Consider the following 12439-nt stretch of genomic DNA (forward strand, 5'->3'; position numbering starts at 1 on the left):
GAAGAAGAAGAAGAAGAAGAAGAAGAAGAAGAAGAAGAAGAAGAGATGATAATGATGATGATGATGATGATGATGATGATGATGATGATGATGATGAAGAAGAAAAAGAAGAAGAAGAAGAAGAAGAAGAAGAAGACGAAGAAGAAGAAGAAGAAGAAGAAGAAGAAGAAGAAGAAGAAGAAGAAGAAGAAGATGATGATGATGATGATGATGATGATGATGAAGAAGAAGAAGAAGAAGAAGAAGATGATGATGATGATGATGATGATGATGATGATGATGCGCCCAATTTACTTTTCTAGTTCCCTTCTCCATGGGGCTAGGTCAAGGTATTGTGGTGTGCAGAAGTTGCTCTTTGGCCTCCTCATGGTTTCAAGGAAGCTAAATCACTACTCCCAAGCACATCAGATCACTGTCGTCACTCGCTCTCCATTGCAGCACATTTTGAGAAATCCAGAAGCCACTGGTAGGATAGTGGAGTGGGTTTTGGAGCTAGTTGGAGCTTCCGAGCTTCGATTTGGAATTGGAAAGTACATCAACAATCCAAAGCAGAGCCTTGGCAGAGTTCATTGCGGAATGGACACCAACTCCAAATGAAGAAATACCAGAGACCTCGCTTCCCAGCAAGGAAGCACCCCAAGATTGGATCATGTACTTTGACAGGGGCTTTCTCGCTCCAGGGCACTAATGCTGGAGTGCTACTTGTAGCACCCACCGGAGAGCATCTCAAGTAGGTAGTTCAAATGAAGTTTCCCAGGAGCAAGCCACCAACAACACTACTGAGTATGAAGTATTGCTTGCCAGACTCGGCATTGCAACCGACCTTGGTATCAGAATGTTGATCATCAGAGGAGACTCGCAGTTGGTGGTGAAGCAAGTGGAAAGGGATTACGAGAGCCCGTTGATGGAGGCATACGTGGATGAAGTGAGGAAATTGGAAGAGCACTTTGACAGTCCGCAGAAAGAGCATGTTGCTCTTGCTAAGAACAACATTGCTGATGACCTGTCAAAGTGTGCCGCCAAGAAATTATTGTGGAACCAAGTACCTTCGTACTCCTTTTGAATCAACCTTCGGTTACACCATCGAGGAGGCCAAACAAGAGAAAAAAGTTGGATTCTAGCGACTACTTTCCGATAGAGCTTCCCTCAGCCGTCGAAAAGGAGGTTGCCGGAAACAACTCGATGCTTGTAAGTGAGCAGCAGGCTCCGGCAGGATGTGAGGTCCTTACTGTGGAGACAAGCGCTCCCGTAGGCGAAGAGATGCCTTTAGTCCCTGTCATCGAGCCATAGGCTCCGGCATGGGCACAACACGTAATCCATTACCTACAGATAGGATCAACTTCGTGATGAACAAGAAGAATCTAAGAAAGTAGCCTGCCAACCAAGAGTGTATCAATTTGTTGATAGCATTCTATTTAGAAAGAGGACAAATGGGGTGAAATTGAAGTGCATCCACCGGGAAGATGGACAGAAGCTGGTGGCAGAGATACATGAAGGGGTGTCTAGCTCCCATATCGGGTCCCGCATGCTTGTCAGTAAGGTTTTTTATCAAGGTTTCTACTGGCCGATGGCCCTTCAAGATGTGGTGGTTGTGGTAACAAGGTGCGAAGAATACCAATTCCATGCCAAGAAGATTCATCAGCCAGATCGAGCTCTTTAGACGACCCCCTGTCCTGGACCTTCTGGGTCTAGGGGCTGAACATCATCGACCCTTTTCCCCATGCCATCGGGGGATTCGAGTGCTTGTATGTGGCGATCGACAAGTTCACAGAGTGGAATGAGGTAGATGTGCTCTGTAATGGGTTTGATCTTACGGTGCTCAATCCCAATGACAGAAGGGGGCATGACACGTGTGTATCACTGCTATTAAGGGTAAAAAGATGGGGTTTATTCATATGTGAGTTTATCTTGTCCACATCATGTCATCTTGTTTAAGGCGTTACTCTGTTTTTCCATGAATTTAATTCATTAGATGCATGATGGATAGCGGTCGACGTGTGGAGTAATAGTAGTACTTGTAGAATCGTTTTGGTCTACTTGTCTCGGACATGATGCATATATATGATCATTGCCTTGGGTATCATCATAATTATTTGCTTTTCTATCAATTGCCCAACAGTAATTTGTTTACCCACTGTATGTTATTTTCAAGAGAGAAGCCTCTAGTGAAAACAATGGCCCCCGGGTCTATCTTTTATCATATATTAAAACCAAAAATACCTTGCTGCAATTTTCTTTTATTTATTTTATTTTGTATTTTTCTTCGATCTATCTATCAAAAACTATACATTTAATCTTGCTCATAACTGTCAAGGGATTGACAACCCCTTGTTCGCGTTGGGTTGCAAGTATTTGTTATTTGTGTGTAGGTGCTGTTAACGAGTCGTTGCTTGGTTCTCCTACTAGATTGACCTTAGTTTCATAACTGATGGACATACTTATCTCTATTGTACTGCATCATCCTCTCCTCTTTGGGCAAATCCCAATGTAGCTCACAAGTAGCAAGACCGGACAAGCATATGCAAATATCCCAGTCACCCAAATCCTTGCCATTTCCAAGGAAATCAAGGAAGTGAGGGTGGAGCAAGTCCCAGCAAGTGACTTAGGGGCGCATGATGGGGTCCTGCTAACGATGCAAGACAAGCCTAGTGACCGGGAATCGGACAAGGTCGTGGTCCATTTGGGTGTAAGAAAACTGAGACATGGGGATGAGAGCCACTCAGGGTCATTCCGTTACATGGACCAGGATGTAGGCTTTCAATCAGCTGAAGAAGGAGGGTCGAGAACTTTTCGGCAAGCTTCAACTCATGGGATAACCTCCTCTTCACCTTTAGTTGGCTTGCCAGAGTTATCCTACCTTGGCTAGGGTCATTGGTTTACTTTGAGGGATTTGGAACTTGCCGCTAACCGTTTCTGCAAGATAACATAATGGTGAGGGTGGATATGGTGTAGTTTATCACGGCGAGATCGTCAGTGGCACTCTTGTTGCTGTCAAAAAGCTTCTCAATAACCTATAAGACTTGCCTTATCACAATTTTACACTGCTCATATATGTTCCTTCGTAACATAACATCCTGCTTTATATTGAACCAAATGATGTTTTTCATCTTACAAAGGGCAAGCTGAGAAGGAATTCAAAGTAGAAGTTTAAGCTATTGGTCATGTTCGCCACAAGAACTTAGTCTGTCTTCTTGGTTACTGCATGGAGGGTACTCATAGGTACTTGTACCGTCTTTCACTGTCATATTCATGTTAATTATACCTTTGTTATCATTGATTACATATCGCATTCACAAAAGAAAAGGTTGGTTACATATCCTTGGTACATGTATTACCAAGCAAATGATTGTATGGAGTTCTGTTGCATCATTCCTTACTTCAAGTGACCTTTCAGGATACTTGTCTATGAATATTTGAACAATTGAAACCTAGAGCAATGGCTTCATGGAGCTATGAGTCACCGGGGCTCCCTTACATGGGAGGCCCGCATAAAGATTCTTCTAGAGACAGGTAAGGCGTGAATTCTCCTTGGAATGCCCTTTCTTTCTGCTAATGTCGTCATTTATTCTTTATCTTGCCAATTGGATAATGCAATCATAAAGGTCCCAAAATTGCATCATATTTCTACCTGGAACTAATTCCACATTAAATAATAATTGCTCTATAACATATTGTCATTCCCAATGGAAGTGAGGCTTAAGCTGAACGAATTCCTAATACCATGTCTATCTTATGTAACACTTCAATTCAATACTTTCATTCAATTCATTGCAGGCTTGCTTACTTGCATGAGGCAATTGAACTAAAAGTCGTGCATCGTGATATCAAGTCTAGCACTATTTTGATTGATGATGATTTTGATGCTAAAGTATCATATTTTGGTTTAGCCAAGCATCTTGGTGCCGGCAAGAGTCATGTAACTACTCGGCTTATGGGAGCCTTCGGGTATGTTGGGAAACTATTGAGCTAGAGTACAGTTACACTATGTTAGTGGTGGTTAATAATGTGCCGCATTTACTCATTGCAGTTATTTGGCACCAGAATATGCAAACACTGGACTGTGAATGAGAAAAGTGACATTTACAACTTTGGAGTTGTTATTCTAGAGGAAATTACAGGGAGGGATCCTGTTGACTATGGTCGCTCGACAAATGAGGTATTTGTGAGTTGTCAAAACTTTTTGTTAGATGTATTCTGCTTCTTTGTAATACCATCAAGTGGCAAGATATGATTAGGACGATAACATTAGGATGCTTCTTATCTGAAGTTGAATCCTACTCAAAGTTTAATTTGTGTCTAATAGGACATGGAATGCTCAGAGCTGACTTCAAAAATATTATGTACATGTAGTTGTGTTATGTGTCATTTTAACTTCCTATATTAACATTATTCAATAGTAGAGTGGTTACACTAGTATTGTTCTGGTCTTTTCAGTCACAATACGTGCCCATGACAACATTGTCGAATGGCCTTGGATATTGGCATAATGTAATCTGCCACTGCTTTAAATTAAATAAGTGGCAATATGGCATTAGAGCCCCTAGCTTTGTCATTTGCATAGCTAGCATCTGAACTTGAGCACTGTTTAACTTAGAAATGTGACATTACAACTAGAGTTGTCCCTAAGTAGGAAAATCTAGGCATTGATGGAGGTAATTACGCAAAACCTCCACATTTGGGGCTAGGGTAATTACACAATTGGTATAATCACAAATAACCACCGGTTTTGAGGCCTGTAAGTAACAAATAGTGGGCTGCCACTATGCTGGGATGGGCCTCCTATGCTAGCCATAAGGCTTCCATTGTGCACACAACCATGCTCCCATGCCATCCTCAATGACGGCAGGGCCACTGCTATGGAAATCTTCATTCTCCTTGTCACCATAGCAGGACGGTAGCATAATCGCACCCAACCCAAGACTGTGTCGACCGCTGCATGGTCATGTCAGGACGGTGATGGTGTCCATGTCTCATCGGGTCCCAGTTGTTTGGGTACGAGTGTTGCACGTTGCTCTTCATTCATCTCACTATCTGGTTCGCTAGTGCTGCAGACTTTTACGGTTGTGTCGTGTGAAGGATCAACACCAGCGCCAGAAGGCCAATTCAAAAAAAAGAAGCACCAATAGGCCGGCTGTACGTAGTTCCATGAATCCGGCATCCTTGTTGTGTCAGCCATGTCTGGAAGCGCGTTATAGCAGAGATTTGACTCCGGAGTGGTGGTTTTGGGTGTGTTGTGGATAGGGAATGGGTGGCTGAGGAGAGGAGAGGAGCTTGGCTACTATTGGCTTGAAAATGCCAGCCCAAACTAGACTAACTAATGAGGAAGCAAATTGATATTGATATGATAGTTCCCTTTCCAGTGTCATCTCCGTGTCCATTAATTGGATACAAGTACAAGTTCCAACATTACTGAGTGTAAATAAGAATTGGATATTGTTGGAACATCTGTTACAATTCAAATGTCTACTTTTTTAGAAAAGGAGGATTACCCCTGGCCTCTGCATCAGAGTGATGCATGCATCCCCTTTATTAAGCCAAGTGACTGAAGTGTCTATGATCCAGAACAAGCTCACACAGAGCCGGAAAAAGGTATAAAATGCCACAACCGGTGAAAGAATAAGATGACTAAACACCTATCCTTTTAATGGACCGCCATCCAAACCGGTTGTAGATATCCTGAGATATCATCTCCCATTGGGAAGACCCAGTAACCAAAGGCTCCCTAGCTTCCACGGGAGTGAGTAACAACCACATACGGATCCAAGATGTGGCCCTGTAGACAACCTGCAAAAAAATTTATATGAGTTTCTCTGTTAAAACCCATGTCATTTCTACAGTTCTACATAGCCCAAAATAAAGCACATACTCCTATCCGAATATGCCTCACAATATTTGTCTCTACTCCATTTAGCCATGTCCCAAATAACGTGTGAATATTATTTGGAGGAGTGATATTAAAGGCTATATGAACTGAGCGCCATAAAAGTTTGGCCAGCGGACATTTGAGAAAGACGTGTTTGATTGTTTCATCTTGATCACAAAAGCTACATCTTTGACTACCCTCCCAATTATGTTTTGCCAAGTTGTCCTTAGTCAGAACCACCTCCTTGTGAACAAACCACATGAGACTTTGATTCTTAACGGGACCTTGATCTTCCAAATATGTAGCGATTTCAGAATGGTGCCAGGATCAATTAGGTCCAAATACATAGATTTCACTGAAAAATGTCGTTCGTAGTTAATTTCCAGTGAATACTATCAGACTCGTCAGAGAGGTTCACATCCATCAACCTTCTGACAAGGTGTAGCCATGCTTCCCATCGGTCACCTACCAAAGATCTCCGGAATTGAATATTTATAGGGTTGGACTGTAACACTGCAGCAACATAAGCCTCCTTATGTTGTACAAAGTTATAGAGAGATGGATATTGTGTGGCCAAAGGCGTCTCCCCTAACCATGTATCCTCCGAGAATCTTGTCGAATTACCTTTTCCAATGGTGAATTAAGTTCTATGGAACAAAGTTGCTTTCGTTCTCATCAAGCCCTTCGAAAATGGTGAATCATTGGGTCTGACGGTAACCTTGGCCAATTTCTTAGATTGTAAGTACATATTACATAAAATTTGTACCCACATGCCTTAAATCTCCACAGAAAGCTTGTACAACCATTTACTGAGGAAGCATATGTTCTTTACCTCTAAATTCTCAATCCCAAGACCACCCTAGTCCTTCGGCCTACAAATGATGTCCCATTTAGTAAGCTTGTACTTCCTCTTTATTCCATCACTCTGCCAAAAGAATCGTGATCGATAGAAGTCCAGCCTTTCCCGTACCCCAATAGGTACCGCAAAGAAGGAGGAGAGGAACATCGACATACTCATGTGCACTGAGTTTATTAGTATTAGCCGACCTCCATATGACATAAGCTTGCCCTTCCAGCAGCTTAGTTTCTTTTCAAATTGATCTTCAATACACTTCCACTCCTTGTTAAATAGCTTGCAATGGTGAATTGGTATGCCCAGATAACTAAATGGAAGGGTACCCAGTTCACATCCAAATAGTTGTTTATAGGCATCTTGTTCATCTTTGGCTCTCCCAAAACAGAACAATTCTCTTTTATTAAAATTAATCTTCAATCCCAACAACAGTTCAAATAGGCATAACACAAGCTTCATATTTCTGGCCTTTGCCAAATCATGTTCCATGAAAATGATGGTATCATCAGCATACTGTAGTATGGACACCCCACCATCTACTAGATGTGGTACTAGTCCTCCTACTTGGCCTTCCTCTTTACCTCTTCCTATCATAATTGCCAACATATTCGCTACTATGTTGAACAAGATAGGAGACATCGGGTCCCCTTGTCTTAGACCCTTGTGAGTCTGGAAGTAGTGACCTATGTCATCATTCACTTTAATCCCAACACTGCATTTTTGTACAAATGAATTGACCTGCTTCCTCCAGGAATTGTCGAATCCTTTCATACGTAAAGCATACTGTAGGAATGGACATTTAACTTTACCATATGCTTTATATGGATTTTGAGACCACCCCCTCCAGTTTCTTCGAGTGGATCTCGTGAATTGTTTCATGTAGGAGAACCACACCCTCAAGTATGTTTCTGCCCGGCATGAAAGCTGTCTGAGTTGGTTGCACCACACTATGTGCAATCCGCCTCAATCGGTTTGTCCCAACCTTAGTAAAAAAATTGAAGCTCACATTAAGCAGGCAAATTGGATGGAACTGCTCAATGCATACCACCCCTCCTTCTTTGGCAACAACGTTATCGTCCCAAAGCTTAGGTGGAATAGCTGCAAATGGCCACTGAACATGTCATGGAACATTGGTACTATACCACCTTTAATAATATGCCAGCACTTCTTATAAAATTTAGCTCGGAAGCCATCCGGGCCAGACGCCTTATTATTTTTCATCTGTATATTGCCACAAACACCTCTTTCTCCATGAATGGTGTGGACAAAATCTCATTCTCGTCTATTGCGAGCTGAGGAATATCCCCGACCATGAGCTCATCCATAGACACAAATTTCTCTCCAGAAGCCCCAAACAAAATCCCGTTAAATGTTACAATCCTACAATTTCATTGGAGAATGTGTAAAACTTCATCAAATGGAAAACTGGAGGCCATGCTAATGTTTGCCTTGTAGTGGCGCAACCAAACACAAATCTTATTTACCCAAATCAAGAGGTCAAATTTATATTCTGCTGGGGCTCTGGATATGATTACATATCTATATATGTATCTGATACAATTTGTATTCCAATCCTTTTGATTTGGATGTGAATCTTGCTTGACGGATCACGTTTTTTACCTGATTACAAATACTGGATAATTGATGTCTACTATGCAACTTTATTCTTGTAGACTCGTGTTAGGCCTCCAAGCGCAGAGTTTTGTAGGACAGTAGTAATTTTCCCTCAAGTGGACGACCTAAGGTTTATCAATCAGTGGGAGGTGTAGGATGAAGATGGTCTCTCTCAAGCAACCCTGCAACCAAATAACAAAGAGTCTCTTGTGTCCCCAACACACCCAATACAACGGCAAATTGTATAGGTGCACTAGTTCTGCAAAGAGATGATGATAAAAGTGTAATATGGATGGTAGAAATATATTTTTATAATATGGATAAATAAAAACAGCAAGGTAGAAATTGATAAAACGGAGCACAAACGGTATTGCAATGCTTGAAAACAAGGCCTATCGGTCTGTACTTTCTCTAGTGCTCTCAACAATGATAATATAATTGGATCATATAACCATCCCTCATGTGTGATGAAGAATATCTCCAAAGTTCTTACCCAGTGGAGAAAATAAGAAGAAATTGTTTGTAGCTATTCTTTCCGATCGATCTATACAAGAGTTCGTACTAAAACAACACCAAGTTGTTCTTTCTGATCGATCTATCAAGAGTTCATACTAAAATAACACTAAGTAATTCTTTCCGATCGGTCTATCAAGAGTTCGTACAAAAATAACACCAAAGCAAATTAAGATTCATAATACTCAATCCAACACAAAGAACCTCAAAGAGTGCCCCAAGATTTCTACCGGAGAAACAAAGACGAGAATGTGCATCAACCTCTATGGATAGATTACCCCAATGTCACCTCGGGAATACGCAAGTTGAGTGCCAAAACACATACCAAGTGAATCAATATGATACCCCATTGTCACCAAGAGTATTCATATGCAAGACATACATCAAGTGTTCTCAAATCCATAAAAGTATTCAATCTGATAAAATGAAATCTCAAATGGAAAACTCAATTCATCACAAGATGGAGAGGCGGAAACACCATACGATCCAACTATATTAACAAAGCCCGCGATACATCAAGATCATGACATCTCAAGAACACGAGAGAGAGAGAGAGAGAGAGATAGATAGATAGAGAGAGAGAGAGATTAAACACATAGCTACTGGTACAAACCCTCAACCCCGAGGGTGGACTACTCCCTCCTCACCATGGTGGCCGCCGGGATGATGAAGATGGCCACCGATGAAGATCTCCCCCTCAAGGTGCCGGAATGGGGTCTAGATTGGTTTTTCATGGCTACAGAGGCTTGCGGCGGAGGAACTTCAGATCTAGGGTTACCCTGAGGGTTTTTGGAATATTAGGGAATTTATAGGGCAAAGAGGCGGTGCAGGAGGCCACCGAGGTGGGCATAACCCACCAGGGCGTGTCTGGGCCCCCAGGCGTGCCCAGGTGGGTTGTGCCCGCCTCGGGGCACCTCTCCGGTACTTTTCTGACCCATCCTAGGTGTTCTGGTCCGTAAAAATTCTCCAAAAAGTTTCAGGGTGTTTGGACTCCGTTTATATTGATTTCCTGCGAAGTAAAAAACAACAACTAGCACTATGCACTATGTCAATAGGTTAGTCCCAAAAAATGATAACATAAAATGATTGTAAAACATCCAAGAATGATAATATAACAACATGGAATAATAAAAAATTATAGATACGTTGGAGACGTATCAACATCCCCAAGCTTAATTCCTACTCGTCCTCGAGTAGGTAAATGATAAAAACAGATTTTTTGATGTGGAATGCTGCCTAACATGTTCATCCCATATTCTTTTCTTTTGTAGCATGGACATACAGACTTTTATATGGTTCAGAGCAATAGTGTAGCTAGTTTTTACATGAAGATTTCAATACTCAAGCATATCAATAAGCAACCATGTCTTTCAAAATATCAACACTAAAGAAAGTTAGCCCTAGCCCATCATGCTCAATTACTGATCCATTCATGAAACACACTCGCATATTAGCTACATCCAATGCTCAAGTACGATCATAGTGCCCCTTAGTTGGTGCTTTATAAGAGAATATGGAGACTCAAATAAAAATAAAAATTGCATAAAGTAAATAGAAAGGCCCTTCGCAAAGGGAAGTAGAGATTTGTAGAGGTGCCAGAGCTCAAAGCAAAAAAGAGAGATAAAAACATTTTGGGTGGCATGCTTTTCCTGTCAACGAAAATGATTAAGTAGTTCCCAATACTTTCCATGCTAGATATATCATAGGCAGTTCCCAAACAGAAAATAAAGTTTATTCCTTTTCCACAATTCTTTCATATTCCACGGCTAGCCGTATCCACGGGTACCGTCCATACCAACACTTTCCAAGGAATTTATTATTTGACAACATAAAGTAAATTCATTTTTCATTTCGTGACTGGGCATCCCTATTACCTTTGCCGTACTCTCGTGAAATGAGAAGTGAATAAACACTCATCTTGAGAATAACACATCTAGCATGGAAAAATATCAGCCACCCCCTACCGTTTCATGAGCGGTACGAGCACACAAAAAGAAAATTATTTTGAAAGTTAGAGATGACACATACAAATTTTCTTAGAACAACACTAAAATACCTCATATAGTTAGGTATGGTGGACTTATATGGCAAAATTGGGTTTAAGGATTTTGGATGCACAAGTAGTATTTCTACTTAGTACAAGTGGAGGCTAGCAAAAAGATTGAGAAGCAACCAACCAAGAAACGAAAAATCACATAAGTGAGCATTAAGGATAACTAACACCGAATAATGCACCGCAAGTAGGATGTAATTTCATTGCATAACTATTAACTTTCGTGCTTGCATAGGGAATCACAAACCATAACATCAATATTCTTACTAAAGCATAATTACTCACCAAGATGACTCACATATCACTATCATCATATCTCAAAATTATTACAAAGAGTCAAGTTTATTTTGTCCAATGATCTTCATGGAAGTTTTTATTATATCCCTCTTGAATATCTATCACTTTGGGAGTAGTTTCATATGTTGCTTTTGATAAGCTCAAACAAATTTAAGTGAAGAACATGATCATAAATTTTTTCTTCTCTGAAAATAATATAAGTGAAGCATGAGAGAATTTCTTCAAAAACCTATTAAATCTCAAATAAGTCTAAGTGAAGCATGAGAGCATTTCTTCGAAATATATTAAAGCACACCGTGCTAAAAAAGATATAAGTGACGCACTAGAGCAAAAGACAAACTAGTCCAAAAAGATACAGGTGAAGATCAAGCGAGTAGTTAGGTAAATAGGTAGCTATGTGAGGACTCTCACTTATTTAAAAGACTTTCAGATCTAAGTATTTTGTTAAAACAACAAGCAAAACAAAATAAAATGACATTCCAAGAATATCACACATCATGTGAAGAAGCAAAAACTTAGGATCAACCGATACTAACCGATAGTTGTTGATGAAGAAAGGTGGGATGCCTAACGGGGCATCCCCAAGCTTAGATGCTTGAGACTTATTGAAATATTAACTTGGGATGCCTTGGGCATCCCCAAGATTGAGCTTTATGTCTCCTTAGTTCCTTCTATATCACGGTTTCCCTAAATCTTAAAAACTTCATCCACACAAAACTCAACAAGAACTCATGAGATAAGTTAGTATAAATCAATGCAAAAACCTTATCATTCTATACTGTAGGAAATTACTAAAATTATTATTTAACATTGCATACTAAATGTCTCTGCATATTTAAAAGTCCTATCCTCAAATAGAATCATTAAGCAAGCAAACATATGCAAACATAACATCAATCTGCCAAAACAGGACAGTCTGTAATGGATGAAGAAATATTCATACTTATTTAACTCAAAAATACTGAAAATTTACCACATTGTAGAAAATTTATCATAGCTTATTGTGCAAAAAATTTCAACATTTATCACATTCTGACTTCTCTCGGGAATTTTTGCAACAGCAATAAACTTTCTGTTTTCAAACAGCCACATATAGACTTGCAAAATAAGCATGGTTTTTTTGACACCTAAAACAGTAGGAGAGGCTCCTACTATATATATTGAATTAAAGTATCAAAAGGTTTTTTACAATGTCATATTCTTACATCCATAGCCATGATAAAATAAAGGGTATATGTAGGTAACC

General features: G+C 40.3%; 1 pseudogene; it reads left to right on the plus strand.

The window, feature by feature from the left end:
- The first annotated feature begins 2632 nt into the window (after positions 1–2632).
- Positions 2633–12439, plus strand: part of LOC119279524 — a 55581-nt pseudogene continuing 45774 nt past the window's right edge.

The sequence above is a fragment of the Triticum dicoccoides genome, chromosome 3B (genome assembly GCF_002162155.2).
Source record: "Triticum dicoccoides isolate Atlit2015 ecotype Zavitan chromosome 3B, WEW_v2.0, whole genome shotgun sequence".
NCBI lineage: Eukaryota > Viridiplantae > Streptophyta > Magnoliopsida > Poales > Poaceae > Triticum > Triticum dicoccoides.